Source organism: Marmota monax, unplaced genomic scaffold (assembly GCF_021218885.2).
Source record: "Marmota monax isolate L192 unplaced genomic scaffold, Marmota_monax_Labrador192_F-V1.1 WCK01_AAM20220418_F8-fsc00081, whole genome shotgun sequence".
Classification (NCBI taxonomy): domain Eukaryota; kingdom Metazoa; phylum Chordata; class Mammalia; order Rodentia; family Sciuridae; genus Marmota; species Marmota monax.
In genome coordinates, this window is record NW_026695234.1 from 7,270,272 (window position 1) to 7,292,884 (window position 22,613).

Genomic DNA, 22,613 nt, shown 5'->3' on the forward strand with positions numbered 1-22,613 from the left:
GCCCCCAGGTTCTACTTCCTCTCAGTCTCCCACAGGCGGTTTCATCTCATGTTCTGTGGGCTCCACGGGGGTGTCCAATTTGATGAACTATAACTACAGAGTCATTTGCAGTGCCCTGCTGTGACACGGGGTCCCACTGACCTGGCTGAACAGGGCACCGTTCTGCCTCAAACAGCCCTACCTATAGCCGCCCCACCCTTAGGGCCCTTGTTCCCTGGCCCCAAGTTCCTGGAGTCCAGATTCAAGTCCTTAGAGCTGAGCCTCCAGTTGTGAGTTTGGGGTTCGGAGGAAGGCCAGGGTGGACTCATTCTGCACAAGGAACTGAGAAGAGTAGGTGGCTGTTGGTGACCCCCTGAGAACTTCTGAGCCTAGCTGGACCCCAGAGGTGGATATCAGAAGGTACTTGAGGAAACCTTCCCATGGCTTTAGTCTGAAGGTTGTACATCCTATAGAAACCTATGATACTGCAGGGAGCCCCAGGGCTGCAATTTAAAACCCTGGAAATTGGAATCCCTTTAAAATAGTCCTGCTGAGGGCTGGTGTCATGGTTACAGGTCAATTGGGCTGTCACCTGTCTTGTGATATATTTGCTCCTCCTCTAGCCAGTGTTCCTGGGATGATCTCTGCTCCTTGAAAGTATCATTCGGCCTTCCTAGGTCACTATTCTGATGATAAAAATCTCTTTCATCTTATACTTTTCAAAGCACTTTCACATCCATTAGCCCATTAATTGATTCATTCATTGTGCACATTTATTGAACACAGGAGGCACTTCAAATCTTTTAAGAACAAGGCAGGATCTAGATAAATATATGCATGCATATTGAGTATCCACAAAGAGCAAGTGGCTCTGTCGGAGTGAGGAGGGCTTTGCAGAGAGAAAGAAGGGGCGGCCTTCCGAGACAATCCTGTCCTAACTCTCTGTAAGTCAGATGGCAAACCTACTGTGGCGATTTCTCAGAGAGCTTGAGCAACTTGCTGATGTCATGAAATTAGACATGGATCTGGAGCACACCTCCCAAGTCAAATCAGGTGTGCCCTCCCTTCCTTTTTTTTTTAATATTGCTTTCCAGAAAGTTCTTCCTGTGGTCAGATCTCCCCTTTCCTTCCACTTCTCTGAGCCTCTCTGGAATAAGCTGTCTCAAAGGAGGAATACTCACATCACAATTCTTTCTGGGCCCACACATATATTGCTCCAGGGACAAGAAGAAAAAAAAGTGTGCTTGTCTTCTCTATTTCCATAAGAAGGCACCAAGGCGGAGCAGTTGTTTGCATTTCATCTGCAGCCTCTCCAAGGACGTTCGCTCCCTCCAGCAGAGTCCTGGGGTAGGCAAGGCAGAAGGTTGCGCTCAGTGTCTACAGTTCCTCAATCCCAGCCTTTCCTGATAGGCAGAAAAAGTGAGGGAGTCCCCTCCACCCTGGCCTAGAGCTCAGAGAGGTCAAGGGACGTATCAGAGTTGGCACTATTGACCTCCCACCTCTACCTGAGGGCTTTGCTTGTCTCCTCAGAGTGAAGAAGAAGAAGAAGAAGATGATGATGATGATGATGTGTTTAGTGTGTGTGTGTGGGGGGGTGGGGCGGAAGGGGGTTGTGTGCCTGGTAGATGTATGAGGCAAGTTCAAAGTTGGAGGGAAACGGGATAGCTGTTCTCTTTGTACATGTCATCTTGTCAAAACAAAAACAAAAAAACAAAACCGGATACTCTTGAAGCCCCAGGCGCCTCAGGAGTGAGGTTACCATTCTGTGCACTGGCTGCAGGAATGACAGTGGAGTGGCCCCAGGCTGCGTAGTGGGTGGCTGGCTTCAGGAGCTCCCCCTGCTTGCCTGTGCCCAGGGTGGAGCCGCCCTCAGGAGAGCCACTCTGGGACCTGCTGGGCATTGGAGCAACACCTCTTACCTGCTTGTTCTGGTCCTTGTGACAGACTGGCCTTGGCCCCAACCCTGAAGTGAAGATTGTAAATAAGCTCTGAGTGAAGTAAACAGAAAGAGGACATCGGGAAAGGGCTTCAGGGGTCAGGGAGTGCTCGGTGCTAGGGTGGCTCTGGAGAGGAAGAGGCAGTAGGACCATCATTGCCAGGACATCACCCTGCTGCCACACAGGGCTGTCTGTCATGGCCTCTGTCATCTACACCTTACAGCCACTGCCACAGGACACCTCTTCCCTGCATCTCCACCTCCAGGACAAGAGGACTGGAGCACCACTCTTCACCCCTATCCAGGACCAGAGGTCTGGGGGAGTAGGGCATAGGTCGGGTCCAGGCCACATGCGAAGGTGGGTGTGCCAGGGTCTGTTCCCGTCTTATTGTGGGAGATTGGATAAGGGATAAAAAGACACATGTCTATCTGAGGGGTGCTAGAGTCTGGCACATCTTTTGAGGGAGAATTGATCTGAGTAGCCACACTGGGAGACACTTAATAATACTTTTTAAATAACAGAAAGACCCCCCTCCTGCGCCATTTCCTTTCCTGGTATGGACAGATGGAGAGTGAAATGACTTAACTCACTGTGGGAGGGAGGGTGAGGGTGGCTGTGCGCGGGGCTCCTGGCAATGGGTCAGGGGTTCTGGGCCAGGGGAGATGACTGCGGGGTACGAGGCTCTCCCTGGGAGGAGTGAAGGGGACCTTGCAAGCCACTCCTTTTCCTATTGCTTCTTTTGAGAGGCTCAGGGGCTCTGAAATGTTAGAAGGGTCCTTTCCTATAGTTGTATGGAGGGGCATAATGATGGAGAGTGGCCAGCAGAGACTGAAGGACGGAGGGAGGGTCTTTGTCTGGGATATGAGAAGACTATTGTGGCCTTCAGTTGTACCCCGAGGTAGTGAGACTGGGAGGAAGATGGAGAGGTGGCATTCTATAGAAGTACTACTTTCTGCACCCTAATCTGGGGGCTCCCATGGGTACCCTGGCGTACTCCAAGCCATCTAGGAAAGAGGCCCAGAATGCGCAGACTCAGTGTCCTGTCCCTTTAAAGCACTTCCAGCCAGATGCCACAGCCCACATAGAAATGGGCCAGCCTGAGAAATAAATGATGAGCATCTCTCCTGAACTCATCTCCCTGTGCCGGTGTTTAAAGTGAATTGAAACGAATATCTGATAAATGAATAAACCTGTAAATGGAATCAAAAACCTTATGAACCTGAAGGAGAAATAGGAGTCCCAGGTCTGTTAAGTCTAAATTGAATAAATCTGATCAACTCCCTGACAATTTCTGCCAAGGCTCTTGAAGGAGGAGAAGAGGGGTGAAAGAGATCTGGTGGAGGAGGGAGAGCGAGTGAGAGGGGGAGAGGGAGGCAGGAATTGGCTGAGTAATTAAGCTATCACGGAGAGCCAGCAGAGGAGAAGGCCCAGGTGCTCCCGGCCACACTCAGCTAGTCTAAATAGTTGACAGTAGGAAGTCCCCGCAAGCTCAGCTGCTCCAGGGGACACCTCAGGAGTGCAATTGGAAATATGCACAAAATGGATGGAGCGGAAGTCTCATGTCAGACCCTCTGGGGCAGCAGCTGAGGCGGGCCTACGGCAGCCTGGGACTCAGCTGCTGAGGCCTAGATGGGCTTCACTGCACGTGGGGGCCCATTGGTTGGGAAGTAGGTATCCAAAGTAGGGAAGTCACATTCACATGGGTGATGGCTTGCGCCCATTGACCTTGGACTCTTTCCATTAGGTTGGTTTCTTGCTGCAATGGGTTTAACACATGGCTGTGACGTTCTTCAACACACAGTGAGAAGTAGTGGTGGTAGTGTGTCTATGTCCCCTCTTCTTGAGCCTAGGTGGGTTTGTGACCATTTCCATTAACACAGAACAATGGCATGGATGCTATCAGGAAAAGGCACACTTCAATAGTGCCTTTCCTTGGAGTAAGTTCTTGGGGAAAGCCAGACACTATGTAGGAATTGCCAGTTATCCTGAGACAACCATGTTGGAGAGATGTTCCAGGCCACAACCCAGCTGAGCCCCTTGCTGTCAGCTGTGGCAGTGCACCCTGTTGACATCTAGGGGGGCCTTCAGGCGATGGTCCCTCCAGCCCACCCTGGACCGCAACAGCCAAGTGAGAGCTGCCCCACCACATCCTTCTTGAGTTACTGACCTGAAGAATTTGAGTTCTATGCATCTGTTGCTTTAAATTGCTCAGGTATAGAGTCATGGGTTAATAGTAGCCAAAACACATCCCCTGTTGGATCACTTCTCTAAAATAAACCAGGAAACTAGGGAACTTTTAAAACCACATTTTGAAGATTATATAAATGAACCTTTTCATTTTTTTATTGTGGTAAAAGACATATAACATGAATCTATCACTTACCCATTGTTAAGTGTACAATTCAGTGATATTGAATACATTTATGATGTGCAATCATCCCACAATTCATCTCCATGACTGTTTCATTTTGTAATATTGAAACTCATACCCATTAAACCGTTAAGTCCCTATTCCCCCTGCTCCTCACCACCACTATTCCATTGTCCGTCTCTAGGGTTTGACTACCTTATGTAACTGGAATCATATAGTATCTGTCTTTTTCTTTCTGGCTTATTTCACTTAGCATAATATCTTCAAAGTTCATTCATGTTGTACCATATGTCAAAATTTTCTTCTTTTTAAAGGCTGAATAATTGTCCATTGCATGGACATACCACATTTGCTTTCCCATTTTTTTTATCTGTTGATGGACAGTTGGGGTTGCTTCCATTGAGCTACTGTGGGAAAAGACTGCTATGAATGTAGGTGTACAAATGTCTCTTCAGTACTTCACTTTGAATTCTTTCAGAAGTGGAAACTCTGGTTTGTATGGTGATTTTATTTTTAAAGTTTTGAGGAAGTTCCATTCTGTTTTCCAGTCGCTGAGCCATTTTGTATTTCTACTAGCAGTGTGCAAGAGTTCTAATTTCCTCACATCCTCGTCAACTTGTGTTATTTTCCATTTCTGAAAGTAGCCATCATTATGGATGTGGAATGCTACCTCCTTGTAGTTTTGATTTTCATTTCCCTAATGACTAGTGACATTGAACCTCTTTTCAAAACATGGTTTTAAAAAAGGGGTTCAAACAGCACAAAAGGATGAAACCAGAAGTGAAGCAGTTTTATTTCTTACACTTGAACTCTTCCCCTCTTTGGGAGATAATACTTTCAACAAATTATTGGTCCTTCTACAAAGGCTTCATGCTATTACAATAGATATAATTATATCCTTATAAAATTACACATAGGATTATATTGTGCTTGATTTTTTTTTTTTTGTAATTTGCCTTTTATACTAACCAATGCAGATTTTCACATCTCAGTTCACATAAAGTCCTCCTTCTCCCTTTCTGTGATTGTGTAGTATTCCAGGGCATTTCTGTATCCGTCTTTACTTTCCTAGTCACTGTGGATGAATATTTAAAATGCTTCCAGGTGGGTTGGTTGGTTGGCTTTTGCTACTGTAATACTGGGTTGACCATTCTTACACATTTATTTATGTCATCTTGTACAATGTATTTGTAGCTAAAACTCCTAGAAGGAAAATTCCTGGGTCAAAAGATATATGCATTTAAATTTTTGACAGTTATTGCCGAAGTTGCCCTTTAAAGAGATAGCATAATGAGAGCCCACCACGAAAGGGCTAGTTTCTGCCTCTCTCCTGATCTTTCAACATTTGTCAATCTGCTGGAAGAAACTGATATACTGTTTTTAAGTTTTACTGGCTTTCTTTGTGAAGGTGGACATTTTTTCTATGTGCATTGATGATTATTAATTTCTTTTTTCAAATAGTTAGTTTATATCCTTTGCCATCTTTTGTTCATCTTTAAAAATAAATAAATACTGCTATGTAAGAGCTTTTCTTACTTTAAGAAATTTAAATTTTTTAATGTGACAAATATTTTTCCCGTGACAGGACACTTATGGTCTTTTGACAGTAAGGTGTTTTTTTTTGTTGTTGTTTTTTATTTTTGTGTGTGTGTGTACAGACAATTTTAGTTTGTATTTCATAAAATTTATCAATCCTTCTTAAAAAAAACAGCTTTTGAGTTTTGTCACATTTTCATAGGTTCTTTCCTGGGATCATTGAATAAAATAAATAATCCATGTTTTGTTCTGGGATATCATATTTTACATTAAAAGCCTTGGTTGATCTATTTGGATTCTATTTTTAGTATAAGGAGTGAGATTAGGATCCAAATATATATATATATATATATATATATATTTTTTTTTTTTGGTGGGTGGTGCTGAGGATTGAACCCATGGCCTTATACGTGCAAGGCAAGCACTCTACCAACTGAGCTATATCTTCAGCCCCCAATTGTGCTTTTTATTAATGGTTTGACTAGCAGTGTCTAATAGAAATAGAAGGTAAGCCACACATGTAACCTAACTTTTCCTATTGATCACATTTTAAAAGTAAATAGAAACAGGTGGAAGTAATCATAACAAGATATTTTTAACCCACTCTACCCAAAATATTGTTTCATCATGTAATTGTTGTAAAAAAATTATTGATGAGTTACTTCATTTCTTTTTATACCAGGTCTTTAGAGTCCAGAGTGAATTTGGAACTGGCTGCATTTCAAGTGAACACCAGCCACATGTAGCAAGTGGCTGCTGTCCTGCAGAGCTCAGAGTTAAATGATTACCCTAATGCCATTTATCAAGTCTTTCTTTCCTGCTATTGATTTGAAATGCCATCTCTATCATTGGATGAATTGTTTTTTTTTTTTTTTTTGTATTTGGCCTATTTCTAGTCTATTCTTTTCCATTGAACTGTCTTTCCCCCGGTGATAATGGCTATTTAAATTATGATAGTTTTAAATTATTTTTAATACCATGTAGAGAAGTTCTGCCTGTCGTCCGTCCTTCCTTCCTTCCTTCCTTCCTTGGTAATGGAGATTGAATCCAAGGGTGCTTAACCACTGAGCCACATCCCCAGCCCTTTTTTGTATTTTATTTAGAGACAGGGTCTTGCTGAGTTGCTTAGGGCCTCGCTAAATTGCTGAGGCTGGCTTTGAAGTTGCAATGCAGATCCTGCCTCAGCTGCTGGGATTACAGGTGTGTGCCACCACGCCAGGCCCCTTGTTATTTCTTCTGTTTATAGTTTATGTGGCTTTAACAATTAAATTCTTTATCTAAATAGACGTTAGTATACAATATTAAATATCATCTATAGTACTATAGATAGTATTATCTGTACTATGCTACATATAATACTGTACTGTAGTATATAATACTATCATACAAATATTTTCTATTAGAGAAACATCAATATCTAATAATAAATTATTTCAAATAGCAAACAAGATGTATTATTGGTATTGTTGGAGATCACAGTGGATTTGAGTTCCAGGTGATTCCTAAAGGCCCATTCACTCTAGATTTCTATGGTTCCATGTTGCTGCCCAGAGGGAGAAAGTGGGAGCTGGCAGGAGTCACATCTTGTGTAACCAGTGAGGTGGGCTCCTTTGATCTGTATATGGGACACACCCCATTGTGTGACTTGGCAGGTAGGGAATCCTGTGTGTGTGTGGTATAAAGTCTGTGGTTATCCCAGTGGCTCAGGAGGCTGAGGCAGGAGGATTGCAAGTTCAAAACCAACCTCAGCAACTTAGAAGGTCCTAAGCAACTTAATGAAACCCTGTCTCAAAATAAAAAATAAAAAAAGTGTTGGGGATGTGGCTCAGTGGTTAAGCACCTCTGGATTCCATCCTTGGTACCAAAAATAAATAAATAAAAATAAAAGGAATGCGTGTTTAGGGCCTCTCCAGGGACCATAGTTTAGAAAGCTTATTACTAGAGCTGCTGAAGAGTGACTGGGAGGAGGAGCTCCAGTTGCTCTCTGAAGACACTTGGTTGTCTTGAAGGATGAAAAAGGGGAGGTATGGGTCGGGCACGGTGGCTCACGCCTGTGATCCCAGAAGCTCAGAAGGCTGAGGCAGGAGGATTGCGAGTTCAAAGTCAGCCTCAGCAACAGCGAGGCCCTGAGAAACTCAGTGAGACCCTTCTGTAAATAAAATACAAAATAGGGCTGGGGATGTGGCTCAGTGGTTGAGTGCCCTTAGTCCCATCCCTGGTACCCGCTCCACCCCCCAAAAAAAAGAAAAAAGAAAAAGTGGAGGTACAGGACAGGGAAGAAAGGAGTAGAGGGCTGAGGTGGGAAGGGGAGAGGGTGGGGGAGAAGGGAAGGAACCATAAAGGAAGAACATTGGGAGGAGGAGGTGAGGGTTGGGGAAGACGTGGGGGGGGGGCAGGGGAAGGCTTGCATCAGGACAGAGGGGCTGGAAGATCTGGGGTGGATGGAGCTGGGAGATCCCATGAAGGAGGAGAGAGAACCCTGGAGAAGGAGATGTGAAGACTCAAGAGAGGCGGGCAGGACGGGGGGCGGGGGGCGCCTGGAGCTCCTAAAACCCCTGGCTGGGCCTTCCTTTCAAGGCAGCATCATGGCAAAGGTGGTGAGAAGCAACCCTGGGGGACTGGATTAGTGATGGAGGGGACAGCACGGCCACCATGTCCGAATCCACTGTGCCTGTGGAGCTGGGCCAGGAACCCAGAGCAAAGGCTGGTGATTCCCAACCCTCCACGTGCCTTGGGCTGGGGTATGGAGACTATTTCACCCTTGCTACCTGACCGTCCTGGGTAGGAGAGAAACAAGAATCAGAGAGAGGTGAAGTCGTTCCACAGAGAAATACGGGCATGAAGCTCACGGAGCCACTGAGTCCCTGATGCCCCTGCTGAGTCTCATTCCATGCAACTGTCTCATTGGTTAATGGCAATGGTACTTCAGGCTTCTTTTGGAAAGAGGAAGTGTGTCACCTCCAGATAACCCTCTCGACTTTCAGGGTCACCACTCCTCCTGGGAGCCTCACAACAAACTAAGAACAGGACAGGCAAGTCCAGCACATATTGCACCCGGAGGCTTGATCCCACTTGTCCAAGGCCACCAGGCAGGAACCAGAAACCTGGCTCTTCACATATCTCCTGGCTGATGCCCTTGCTAGACATCTGCTTGTGCCTTCTCTGTCTGGAGCAGCAGCAAAGGAATGTCAGGCATTCACTCTGAGCCACTGGATTTTCAAGGAGTCACAGGGTCACACTGAGCAGGAAACAAAAGGAAAAAAAAACCCACCTTCACAGCTTCCAGGAGATGTGCAGCCTGTCTCCCCGGACTGCTTGCTCCTCATCACAACTGCGACAAAATGCTATTTTCCTTTCAGTGGTGTGCACAGGTGCCAATCCAAATGAATATTATTCACACACTTCTGTCCAAATACTGTGAAGTCTTCAAAGGTTGATTAAACCTCTGACATTGTTGCTTTCTTTCTCCTCCACTCGCCACCAGGTGAAGACCTCCCTCCTGTGACCTCACTCCTCCTGTCTCCCTGTCCTTCTCCTGGCATCCCATACTTCCTGCACTGGAATGCAGGTGTCCCAGGAGAGGAGGGTGTCCAGTCTCCTGGGAGGGGGGAGGGAGAATGGCAGGGAGCCTGGCTTGGACTGGGGTTTGCTGAGGACTTAGGGAACAAGGTGCCCTGAGGGTACCTTGTGTGTGATGGGGGCTGGGGAGGGGGCTCTTAAGGGTGAGGAAAATGTGGGATTCGATTTTGATTATCCAGCAAAAATCCATTTCCTGCTAGTAATGACTGGATGGTACATATTGGAAATCACAGCCTCCCTGCTCGACTCTCCCGTGTCATTAGTCCCCAGTGGAGCGATGTCTCATTGGAAATCACACCTGGTGAAATGAGGCATGGTGCGCAACTCTACAGACCTGCCATCCTGTGCAGAATGAGAGTGGCAACTTGGAGGGACCCACCCGGCACGGGCCAGGGATCCCTTGATAACTCAGAACAGACAGTAATGCTGGGTCATTTCTCAGGTTTTCCTTAATCTTACCTGTCACGGGGGTGGGGGTCAGAGCAGCTCCATACCACCTGCAGGACTTCTTCTCGAAGTACAGGGTGCCCAAGGGTGTGCTGCAGTTAGTCAGTGCAGAGGAATGACAGGGTGAAAGTCTAGGGGCCTTCCAGTGCTCATGGAATGCTACTGTCTAGGGGATGGAGTGTTGGGGATGGAACTCAGCGCTAGGCACATACTGGGCAGGTGCACCACCACTGAGCGTCAATCCAACTAGCAACATTTCTCTAAGCAGTTCTCTTTGGTTTGCTTTGGCATCCATAGCCCTTTCTTTTGGTGACAGCATTCCAAGTTTCCCTTGTGCATCTACACCTTCCCCACTCCAGTCCAGAGGTTTCTGTGGGTTTCCTCTCCCCACCCTCCAGCCTACCTCAGGGATGCACGTGAGACCAAGCGTTGGCCAATTAGCATTTGGCCTTGATGGTTGATCCAAAGGTTGGTAAGGAAAGCCCAGCGGAATGCCGGACAGTGGGAGGGAAGGAGGCTTTCTCTTCTTCACTGGGGCTGTTAAGCTGATAAGATCTACACGGGGGGGGGGGCGGCGGGGGGGGCACAACAGACTGCCTTGGTGCCACATGGAGTAAGGACACCAGTGGTTAGTAAAGGGGAAGGAAGAGTGGAGAAACCTATACAATCACCTGATTTGCAGCTAATGCTCCAGCAAGGTTCAGAAGGGGAGATGATGTATTTTTGAACAGATGGTGCTGGGTTAACCACAGGATCATATGGGGAAGAGTGAACCTTCGCCTCTAACCCACACCATTCACAAAAACTACCACATGAAGGAACGTTGACCTAAACACGAAAACTAAACCAATCGAGTTTCTAGATAACAGAGGAGAATATATTCACTACTTGGGCATAGTCTGTGTTTCTTTCAGCAGGATATATATGCACACACAGAAAACTAAGCATGCAATAATATTCAGTTGGATTTTATTAATTATTTTATTCTATTATTTAAGAACTTTGACTCATAAAGACACCATTAAGAGAGAGAAACAGTCAGCTATAGGCTGAGGAAGGCAGTTTCCACTGGTCTATCACAAAAGGAACCTTAATATTCAGAATATGACATAATGAACTACAAATTAGTAAGTAAAAAAGGCAGGCAATTCAATTAAAAATGCAGGTAGGGGTATAAGTTGGGAAACCTGCCTCGGGAAACTCTTTGGAAGTACCACTAAGGCTAAGCATATATATATACTCTATTTTCTGGCAATTCTACCCCTGGGTAGACATATCATATAGAAACCAGTTGCTTTTGTCTACCAAATATATGCACAAATATGCTCATAGGTACTTTATTTAACATAGCCACAGTTGGAAACTTAAAGTCATTGTGTTCATCAACAACAAGTTGTGGTGTATTCATATAATGGAAAATACACAGCCATGAAGAGAATACAGTCTTGCTACACAGAAGAAGGATACATTTCACATCTGTGACCTTGACTTTCAGCCATATGACAGTAGCACAGAGCTACCCTTAAGGGCTATGGTGGCACCAAAGGAAGACTTACGGGATGTGAAAATTCTCTATTTTGATCTGGATGGTGATTTTATGTGGCAAGATTCACTGAACCATGCACTTAAGATCTGTACATATCACTGTATTAAATTATTCCACAACTTGATTAAAAAAGGATAATAAAGAGAAAGAAGGGACTGATTCTTGAGAATATCATCTGAGCACCTGGATCCAGCCATGCCTGAAGATAAACTCCTGGGCTTCTTAAGAGCCAGTGAATTGCTTTAATTTCTGTGCCCCATTTATTTCTCTTGAGTCAATTTGTGCTGAGTATTTCTCACCTGCTGCTAACACTGCTCGTGTCTACCATCCCCCAGCTTCTAGGTCAGTTTTACTCCTTTAGCCCAAGTGAGGGGCAAAGTCCTACGTTAAGATGGGACTTGAGGGAGGCAAGTTTCTCAGTCTCTCTAATTCCGCTAGCAGTACACATTCAGCAGGACTCCTGTGGGAACCCTTTGTGCCTTGCGTGATGTCAGCTCTTTCCTCACACAGCAGGTCAGGTCCCCTGTTGTGGAGTCTCAGTGCCTTCCACTACTTTCTGGTCCTCATTTGATTCTTACTGGTGGCTGTGACAGCCTTGGACCAGTGTCTGTTCTGCTCCCTACCATCTTTAGTGTCAAGGTCATCTGGAGGGTGTATAAAGTCCTAGGAAGCTGTGTTGTGGAGCCTCGGTCTATAGAAACAATTTAAGTTATGGGTGGTCAGCTCATCAGTACCATCCTGGGGTGTGTGTTTCTTGGGACCCCTTGAAAGAAACATGGCCACAACCAGAAGCAGCAGCAGGCTCCACATTCCTGGGGGACATTCTGTAGGTGTGAGTTGTCTCGAGAATCTGGTAGCCCTGGGAGTGAGTTGTGTGTGTGTGAGTGTGTGTGTGTGTGTGTGTGCACACGCTGGGGCACATGCCTGGAGGTGGGGTGGGGAGAAACAGGGAGGGGTTTGTGTAAGGCTCAGGATTCCTGAACTGACCAGTATGATTACCTTCCAGTTGTCTCTTCCCCACTAGGTCAAATTCCAAACTCCAGTGGGTACCAGGCACTGGAGAGGGACTTAAAAGGTCCCAGGAAGATGTCCAGAGCAAGAGGGTCCCTTTTGCCCAAGTCTAAGGTCAAGACTACCTACCCTGCGCAGCATTCAACACGTCGGAAATAGTCAATTCGTATCCCTCTGAATAAATGAGCCAATGAAAAGGTTTCCCGAGGATTATATAACACATGGCAAGTGCTCAACAATATGGGGTGGTTTATTATTATTCCTGAGAGGCAGGGATCCTTTTGGCTCCTGAGTCCCCTAATGCAAGGGAGTTGGGTAATGGGGTCTTGTGACGATGGCTTGCTTGGGTCAGCTTCTCATGGGGTCGGGTTTGGGAACAGTCCCCATTGTGGCCCTGTCACAGAGGATAGATTCCCAAGGAGGAACAAAGGGGCCTGGAAATCAGGTCAGGGAGAAAAATACCCTTTTGGGGTTATTTAGCGCTTGTTAATTGGTCACCTCGTTAGCAGCCCATCTGCAGCCTGACGGCGGCGAGTGAGCGGGCGAGGGGAGGCGCCGCCCTGGCCGAGGCCGCTCCGCAGACTCGGTAATAAGGACCGAGCAATTACCGGAACTTCGAGAGCCAATTCCCGTCAGGAGCGCGCCAGGCCGCGCTTTGTCCTACCGAGAGGAGGAAAAGGTCAGCGAGCTCCGTAGGAGGAGGGAAAAAGAGCCCTCCGCAGCGCAGGAGCCTGCCCGAGGGAGGGAGGCAAAGAAAAGGAGGGCTCCGTGGAGGTGAAAAACTAAAGAAAGAGTGACATTTGGAAGTTTCTCCGAACGAGAGGAGGAGAATAATGAAATAAAATTACAAGGGAGAAGGAGCCGGCGAACAAACCAGGAGAGAAGACGGGGAAGAGCGTCCCAGGGGCAGGACCGCAGGAAAGCGGCCACCGAGCAGCTCCGCAGGGGCCCCGAGGACCCAAGCCCATCACAAACCTCTCACCCCAGTTTCTCCACGTGTCCAGTGAGGTCTGACCCCCTGTGGGTCCCTGGCTCTGTGCCGTGCAGGGGTGTGAGCCGGGAAGGGGTCTCTGCTACTTTTCTCCATCCCCTCCAGCCTGCTCTGCACGTGGATGTTCCTCTGAATGTCCCAGCGGCGGACTCCAAGGTGGAGCCCTGTGGCCAGCTCTGGTCAATGGGCTGTGAACAGCTCAGGTGTCATTTCTAAGCTGAAGCACAGAAAAGCCAGCAGATTACCCTCCAGTTGTCTCTTCCCCACTAGGACAAATTCCAAAGGCCAGATCCAAGTGACTGAGGGGAACAGAGGTCATCGCTGCCCCATCTGGGATGTGGATCATGAATGTGGTTTGTTAGACACTGACCGGTGGGCTGGCTTGCCGCTTAAGCATACTGAAGTCTGTCCTGAAGACAAAGCGAGGCGTGGGTCAGTAGCCATCGTATTGCAAAGGACCAAGGCTGAAATAGAAGTCCAGGGCTGGGCCATGTGCCTGAACCAGGCGTGGTCTCTGCCCTGCTTGGCTGTTCTTGCAGTTCCTGGGAGTCCCTCGCTTCCTTGATATCTATGTACACTTGTTCAACACCCTCATTCACTAAGATGAAAGGACGCCTGTCTCCTTGATCGGGTGGAACCCAAGGAACTGAAAGAAACATCAGTCTTTGTGAGCTCTGCCTGTGGATCAGCTCTCTGGGCCTGAGTGCCATGGGCTAAGGTGTGGGGTCCTTCTTAATCCAGGTGCAAATGTCTTTCATAGCGTGTGGTCTGCCCTACCAGGTGGAGGCCTTCAGGGAATAAGTGGAACTGTCAAGCCAGCTGCCGCAGTCTGGCTGGGCACAAATGCCGCAGTCTGGCTGGGCACACAATCACGAGCCACCACACAGCTTGTAGATTCAAACAGCAACTCTTTATTCCCGAACTCACACCAGCCGTCTACAATCACGTTCTGGGGAAATCCACGTTCTCTGCCCAAATCCACCTTCTCTCCCAAATTCACCTCCACTGGGCTTCTATCTCCAAAATATACTGTCTGAATCCCGTGAGAACTCAAGGGGAACTCAGGCAGCAGGATACGCCCTATTCCCAGCAGGAATAATCTTAAACCTTAAACCTGGAACCTAAACTGGGAACGCCCTAAACAAGATTATCTTAAAACCGGGAACACCCTAATCTGCCTTGGTCCTTGAGCAAGGTCACTTACATTCAATGTCACTGCAACATGTCAGCAACATGGGGTACGCTGGCAAGGAAATTGTCATACCTACTTGGCTAATGGCTCCCAGCATCTCCCCCCTTCTGATTAATTAAACAACAAGCAATGTGGCTTAAGGACCGTGCCTGGTAGGTTGTCCAATTCAACATATGGTTCTTACCCGTCATGGGAAAAACTGACCTTTAGGCGTCAGCCTCCTGTCTTAGGTTGATACCACTGCAATTGAATCATACCCGTCACTGACTACCGGTCCAGCATACAGCCATACTGTGGATAGGTCTATGCACCAGTGGGGGGGTGAGGTTCTTTGCCTCACCTCTGTTGGCCCCCAAATTTGGCCTTGGTGCCAGTGGGGGAGTGAGGTTAATGTGGCTTATGGACCGTGCCTGGTAGGTTGTCCAATTCAACATATGGTTCTTACCCGTCATCGGAAAACTGACCTTTAGGCGTCAGCCTCCTGTCTTAGGTTGATACCACTGCAATTGGATCATACCCGTCACTGACTACCGGTCCAGCATAAGCCATTGGCCCCCAAATTTTAGACCATCACTAGCAGAAGGGAGGAGGATACAGAAATGCCACGACACCAAGCCAATTGACGGCTCCTTGGGAAAAATTGCATCACTGGTGACACCATCAGCAAAGATATGTCAGCACTACCACAATTAACATGGGGTGCGCTGGCAAGGAAATAAAAATTGCATCACTAGTGACACCATCAGCAAAGATATGCCAGCATTACCACAATTCGCTGCACCAAATGATAGTTACATAGTCCAGGCAAGTTCTGCAAGCAGTTCAAAGCAGAGGAATCTATCAATATGTCCATTTCCTCCCAAAATCCGTTTTCTCCCAAAGTAAGTTGACTCTTTGAGCATTACTTGTTGAGTTCTTCACCGGCTCTAGGATGGAGATAGGAATTCTGGCAATGATGCTAAAGAGACATTATCCTGAAAAGAATTATTAAATATAATGAAAAGGAAAGGTGAAAGTAAACAAACAGATCTGTTAACCTACTTTAAAAACAATCCTTAACAGCCTTTTATCTAATTTAAACTAGTAAACAAACAGATCTGTTAACCACCTTTAAAAACAATCCTTAACAGCTGTTTACCTAATTTAAATTAAACCATTTAAATCACGTGAATAAAAAAATAATAATAATTCGGATCCATTTTTTCATGAGCGCTCCTCATATAAGAAATATGGACATACGCACATACAGACATACAACACAAAACACAAGAGTGTACACAAACGTACAACACATAAGAAAATAGTAAAGGCCTTGTAGCTTTACCTAGGTGAAATCTCCATTGCAATGTTTAAAAACTCCACAGTCAAAAAATAAAACTGATCAGAAAAATGTTAACCTAGGTTTGTATGAGCTCAAAAAATAAAAATAGAACCTTATGATGTGGAAAAATGCAATAATAAAATAGCTATTGAAAAAAGCATCCTGGTTAATCACTGTCACAGATGTAAGAATGGCCAAGCTGGAGTTCTGGATATCAGCTGTTATGGATTTGAGTCAAATCATCTTCTTTTCGATCTGTAGAAACTGTTTTAGTTAATCTCTCTGGAATCCAAATGGGCTGCTGTTCTCCCTGTGGAAAAACACAAACAGACCCGACTCCAGACAATCACTGGGTCAGGACCTTTCCATTGTCCTGTTAGAATATCTTTCCAAAGTACTTTAGGCTTATGTACATTTTTTGGATACATATGCCTTTCCGCAGCACTAAGTCCTGATGAATCCAAATTTAAAAAGTTTAGAGTAAAAAGCGTTATTTTAAGTTTATCTTTGGGGGATATATACCCCCTTCCAATTCCCTCTTTTTGCTTTAATAAGTATATGTCTGTATCTAACAGTTGTCTTAGCTTTTTGCATTTTCTATCTGTGTAATACCTTACTTGACATTTTCAACCATTTTCTATCTTATTTCTATCTTCTAGTTTTTTTTTTTTTCTAAGGTTTGTATTTTTACCCTTAGTTGCTTATTTTCCTCCTAGTTTTTTTTTTTTTCCTATTTTGTGGGTTTAAAATTCTTGTCTTCCTACATTTTTTTTATCTTTCTACATCTTCTTTATCTTTTTTCTTTTTAACTTTCTATACTTCTGTCTTTAAAGTTTTTCACTTTAATCTTCTTTATCTAAATATCTTTTATCCTATTATCTTCCCATTTTTTAAGTAATGCCTTTAAGATTAACTAGGCTTCGAATGATGCAATAAAGCAATCTTTTTTCCGCCATGAAGGTATCTCGACCACCTTCAATTTAACCTTTTAAAGCCTTTTAATTATCATCTATACTGTACTTTTAAATGTACTTTTTCACCACCTACAACTTCACTCTTTTAAACGAGGCTTAGATTCTGTTTAAATCGCTTTAATGTTAGTTTACATGGCTGCCCTTCAACCAAAGGCTTTTTTTTTTTTTTTTAACTCCATTGAGAAGCTTTGTCTCAATCTGCCATGTACAAATATCTTTTTCTTCTTTCTTTCTTTCTCAAGCTTTTAAATTAAGTCTAGTTTCCTCAAATTCTTTTTAAATGGCATTTTACAACTTTTTACTTTACCACACAGATTATATCATCTAGAATCATTTCTTTTTCCTTTAACCTTTTATATTAAAATATATTCCCACATCTTGAATCTTTTTATATCTCTTTTTTAACTGTTAACCCTTTTTATAAATTTACATTCTGAAACAACTCTTATAAAATTTCTGATTTAGACAAATTACTCCACTTTAATAAGATGAAAGACTTTCATGTTTTTTATGATACTATAATACTATAATTGAAACCCAACTGAAACTTCTTATACTCTTTGTATATAAATTACACATGATAGAATCTTAACTCTTAGTAACCTTGTTTTAGCAAAGACACAGACCAAAGCAATATTAAACCTTTTTTCCATTCACCAATTTATGAAAACACACATAATGTTTAAATATATTACCTTATGGAACTTAATAAGTAAAGAGTACTTGATTTCATATTTAGTGGTTGATATTTTAACACTTTAGCTTTGTAAATTAATTAGATGTCTGTAAAAACCAAGATCTTAGACAAGTGTAGTAAACAGAACTAACCATCTTTTTCTTGAAGAAAAATCCTTCTATAGGATACCATGATGGTCCCATTGATATACTTAATAACTCGTCTTTAAAAAGCCATTTGCTACATTTTTGTATTTTATCAACATATGCCTTAACTGTTCTTGGTCTTACTGGGGTGCCTCCTTTCTCTAACAATTTCTCTTCCTCGGAGGCGAACAACTTCAAACCTTGAGTCAACCATTTTCCCCAGTTTGCCTGAGAAAGTTCTAGGAACAGGCAACTTGAAATAAAAACAAAATAAATCAAAACAATAACACATTGTTTTTTGAAATGTTCACCCATTCTTTCTCTCTTCCTCAAGGGTGAGAAATTTCACTTACCTCTAAGCTTCAGAAGTTCCCCGTACGAGCCGCCAAATGCCGCAGTCTGGCTGGGCACAAATGCCGCAGTCTGGCTGGGCACAAATGCCGCAGTCTGGCTGGGCACACAATCACGAGCCACCACACAGCTTGTAGATTCAAACAGCAACTCTTTATTCCCGAACTCACACCAGCCGTCTACAATCACGTTCTGGGGAAATCCACGTTCTCTGCCCAAATCCACCTTCTCTCCCAAATTCACCTCCACTGGGCTTCTATCTCCAAAATATACTGTCTGAATCCCGTGAGAACTCAAGGGGAACTCAGGCAGCAGGATACGCCCTATTCCCAGCAGGAATAATCTTAAACCTTAAACCTGGAACCTAAACTGGGAACGCCCTAAACAAGATTATCTTAAAACCGGGAACACCCTAATCTGCCTTGGTCCTTGAGCAAGGTCACTTACATTCAATGTCACTGCAACATGTCAGCAACATGGGGTACGCTGGCAAGGAAATTGTCATACCTACTTGGCTAATGGCTCCCAGCAGCCAGCGTTCTCCCTTACCTAAATGCCTCAGAACCTGCTGGGCTTGGGATCTCTGATGGATGGAATGATTTCCTCTATATTTCTTGGCCCAGGCACCAAATCAGTCTCCCATATACTCTCTCCTTCCCTGGGAAGAAGCAAGACACCAACAATGATAAACTCAAACTCTATCCAGAAAGACCCTGGCTTCAAGGGGTACATTTTTACATAGAAACAGAAGCAATATGGAGGCCCCAGTGAGAGATTTGGGGACCCATCAGCTCTCTTCCTATCCTTTCCTGATAGCCTTCCTGCCTGCACCCCCAGATTGCCTCCCTTCAGTTCCCTCCTGATTGCTGAATCTGTTCCAAGGCTCCGAGCACTGTCCCCAGATCCTTTGCTCCTCAGTTTGCCTGGCTCCCCTCCACCCTTATCACCCCCAGCAGTGGGTATTCATTATTTAAACAACCCGGGCCTCTGAAGTCTTATTTATCCAACATCTTTCCACAGCATATGTCAAAATTTACAGTAAGTGCATTCATCCCATAATAAACATTTGGCTTTGCTGGTCCACCGGCGGCAGGGCTAATTAGGGAGAGCGATTCCCTTGTTATCTGAAGGGAGGTCATATACAGCAATTAGCATCCTCGAATAGCTTTCATAATTGTGACTTGGAGGCTGGGCCCTTTGGTGCCAGGTGGGGAAGAGAAGTTGGCAGGGAGGAAAGGGGAGACTTCCCCAGCAAGTCCTGGGAATCCAGAGCTGTTCCATTCAAAGCAGGCAAGCTTTTTTTTTTTTTTTCCGGACTCCCAAGTCTCTGCTTGCAGTCTGAGCCCCCTGCTTGCCTCTTGACTCCTGAGAATGATCTCCCACCCACATCTGTCTACCCAGGCCTCTCTGTGAATGTTTAAGAGGGCACTTCCTCTTGGAAATCCTGCCATTGCTTCAGACTCAAAGCATCCAAAGCAAATGGATACATCTAGAAACCAGCACTTTAGGGATTGAAAGAAGCTTAAAGATCATCTGGCTACTCTCTCATCCCCTCCCTTGATGGTGTCTAGATCATCTCTTCCAAACTGTTGTTCAGCTTTGGTGGGCTACTCTGACTCCCTTCCCTGGGCAGGGAAGAGCTGAGTGCTCTGGCTTGGGTTGGGTTCTCTAGAATCCAGACTGACCCTGAATATGGCTGGGATGGTTCTTGAAGCAGGCCGTGTGTGTCATCCCTGGACATGGCAAACTTGGTTGAAGGCAGAGAAGCCAAGGGGTAGGAGCAAGTGAACATGAGAGAAGCCAGGCCCAGATCTGAAGCAAAAGGTGGTAGGAACAGAAGCAAACAGGAGCAGTAGGGTCAGGACGACTGCTGTTCAGGGGTTCCCAAGACTCTGAGGTTCCACGATTCACTAGAAGGACTTGCAGAACTCAGCAAAATGGCTATGCTCACATTTACAAAGTAATCCAAGGAAAGGGAACAGCTGGAAATCACCAGCAGGAAAGTTGCATAGGCTAAGTCCAGGAGAACTTCCTGCACAGTTCTGTGGCTGTCCCTCCCAAAGGAGTCATGGAGACAGCAACTAATTCTTGCAGAAACAATGTGCAGCACAAAGCATTGCCAACCAGAGAAGCTCACGTGAAACTCAGCGTCTAGTTTTTATCGGGGCTTGGTCATATAGACACCGAGGTTACCTCCCCAGAGATAAGCAGGACCAAACCTTGTCCACCCTGAGAAATACCTAAAGAAGAGGCTGAGGAAGTATCAGAAAAGTAGGCCCCAAGGGGCATGGAAGTCTGGGCTTGCCTGGGGAGAAACCGCCCCCATTTCCTTAGGCATGGGTTGGAGAGACCAGCATCAAGTCCAGAAAAGATCTTGCAGGGACTTCTCCACCTGGGAATGGGTTGGTGTAAGAGGAAATCTAAGGGAGGAGGCCACTTAAACATGGCACTGGAGTGAGGGCCTGCAGCTTGTTGCTTCTGCCCCACCGGAGCAGAAGTGTGCTGTTTGAGAAGTGGTAAGTGTACTGTGGTCCTGGAGTGTGGGGACTCTGGCTTTTAAAGCCTGTCTCTGTGGTTTACCAGCTTTGTCCATTTGTGGCACGTTATGTAACATCTTTGCGAATTGGTTCTCTCACCTGCACCCTGAGGATGGTCACCATCATTCCTGGGTCATCAGGGTACAGTGAGATTGGGCAAGATGAACATGAGGTGATTGGTAGCTGTCTTTACCACCACCATTTTCATCTCCTGGTGGAGCAGAGATCATCTTTTGATGCTCTTTTTTCTCATATTGAGATAAAACCTGTTTCTTTTTCTTCTTCTTCTTCTTTTTTTATTAGCTTACTCATCACCCTATTCTAGCTCTCCTTCCTGATCTTCCATTTCTGTCAGTTATATTACCATTTTTTTTTCAGGACTATCAATTATTCATTGGTTCATTTATTCCTTTACTCATTCATTCAAAACATGCATGTTGATATTTGTCTTTGATATTGATGTTATGCTCAATGCCAGGGATAGAAGGAAACAGAAGACTCTTCTCACTTTCAAAGGACTTATAGTTAACTGAGGTAGCAACCAATTACATTAGATAAATAGCTAACATGGTTGGGTTGGCAAATGTACTAAGTTCTTGGTGGCTTAAGAGAAGCAGTGATGTGTTTTATCTATTCCTTCACCTCCCAATGCATCTTCACACTTGCCTTATTCTCCCCTGGAGGTCACTTCCACCTTCTCCCCTTCCTTTCTGTTCTTACTGCTGTGTGTTGAAGGATTGTGAACAGGTCAAATCCCAGGTTGGAGCTCACAATGACTGCCAGCGCTGTCCTCCAGGGCTGTGCTCAGGGCATTCCAAGGCTGTGTCTGGGTAGGTGAGACTTGATAACTCTGCCTGTCGGAAGAGAATTTGGAAATCTGTGGCTGTTTACAGCCTGACCTACCACCTGTGCACATCCAGGGCTCAGACAAGGTGTATGCCTTGGCCTCCTCACCAAGCCCCGCCCGTGCATGCTCTCGCTCTGTCACACTCCATGAGTCACATCTGGGGGGGTGATTCTTCACTTGAAATAGTATAGTTACTAGACAGGAATTAGCCTTTGAGATCTCTGGTGTCCCCCTTGCCATCCCCAACCTGGGTTAACACATTAGTGTTAACTTGTTGACAGACAAGCCTTCTAGGTGATTTATGGAGGGTCAATGCATCGACAAAACCTTCCATGTGATGAAAGTCCTTGCCATGTTGCCCTGAAGTCCCTGAGGAGATGATATGAGGCTAATGAAGCACGCCTGCTCTCTCGCCACCTCTCTGCTGCTTCACTCAGCCCCGTGTTACAGCAATACCCCTGCCTCTTCCCTCTGCAATGCCAAGCAAAATAGCCAAGTGGATCTGGGAGGGCTCCCAGCCTGGCTGGGACCAGAGGGATGGAAGTGGAATTAAGTTGTGATGCTCCCACTGTTAAAGCTGCCTTCAAAGAGATGTGAGCTCAGAGAGTAGTCTCTTTGTGAAAAGGGAGGATTGGGGGATCTTGGCGGGGAACAGGGAGCTCCAGGGAGAAGTCATATGCAGAGAATTTGAGCGCCATTATCATTCCACAGATCAGACCTCCTATGATCCAAGTACAGGAGAACTGGAAGGTTCTCTGGAACAGGGAAATGTATAGTCTGGGCAAGAGCCTATGGGAGCCAACCCTGGTGACAAAGACTGTGGCTATCCATTCCCTAGGAAACTTGGAAGGGCTGACGAAGACTGCAAGGCCCTAGCTATGAAGATCTGGAAACGGGGTGCTCAAAACCGTGAAAAAGTGAATCCACAATGTTTAGAAAGTAGCATTGAGGAAATGTTCAGTAGGCAGGGTTCGACGAGAAAGAAGGAAAGCGCTACTGAAAATTGTCAAGGCCCTCATGCATCACACATTTCTTCAGGCACGTGATCTGAACAGCTGCTATGTACTAAGAATAGCATTAGGCACTGGAGACACAAAGAGAAATAAGTCACAGTCCTTGGTGTGGGGGCCACAGAAGCCAGTCAGGATTCTGAAGTGTAGGGGACAGGGCAA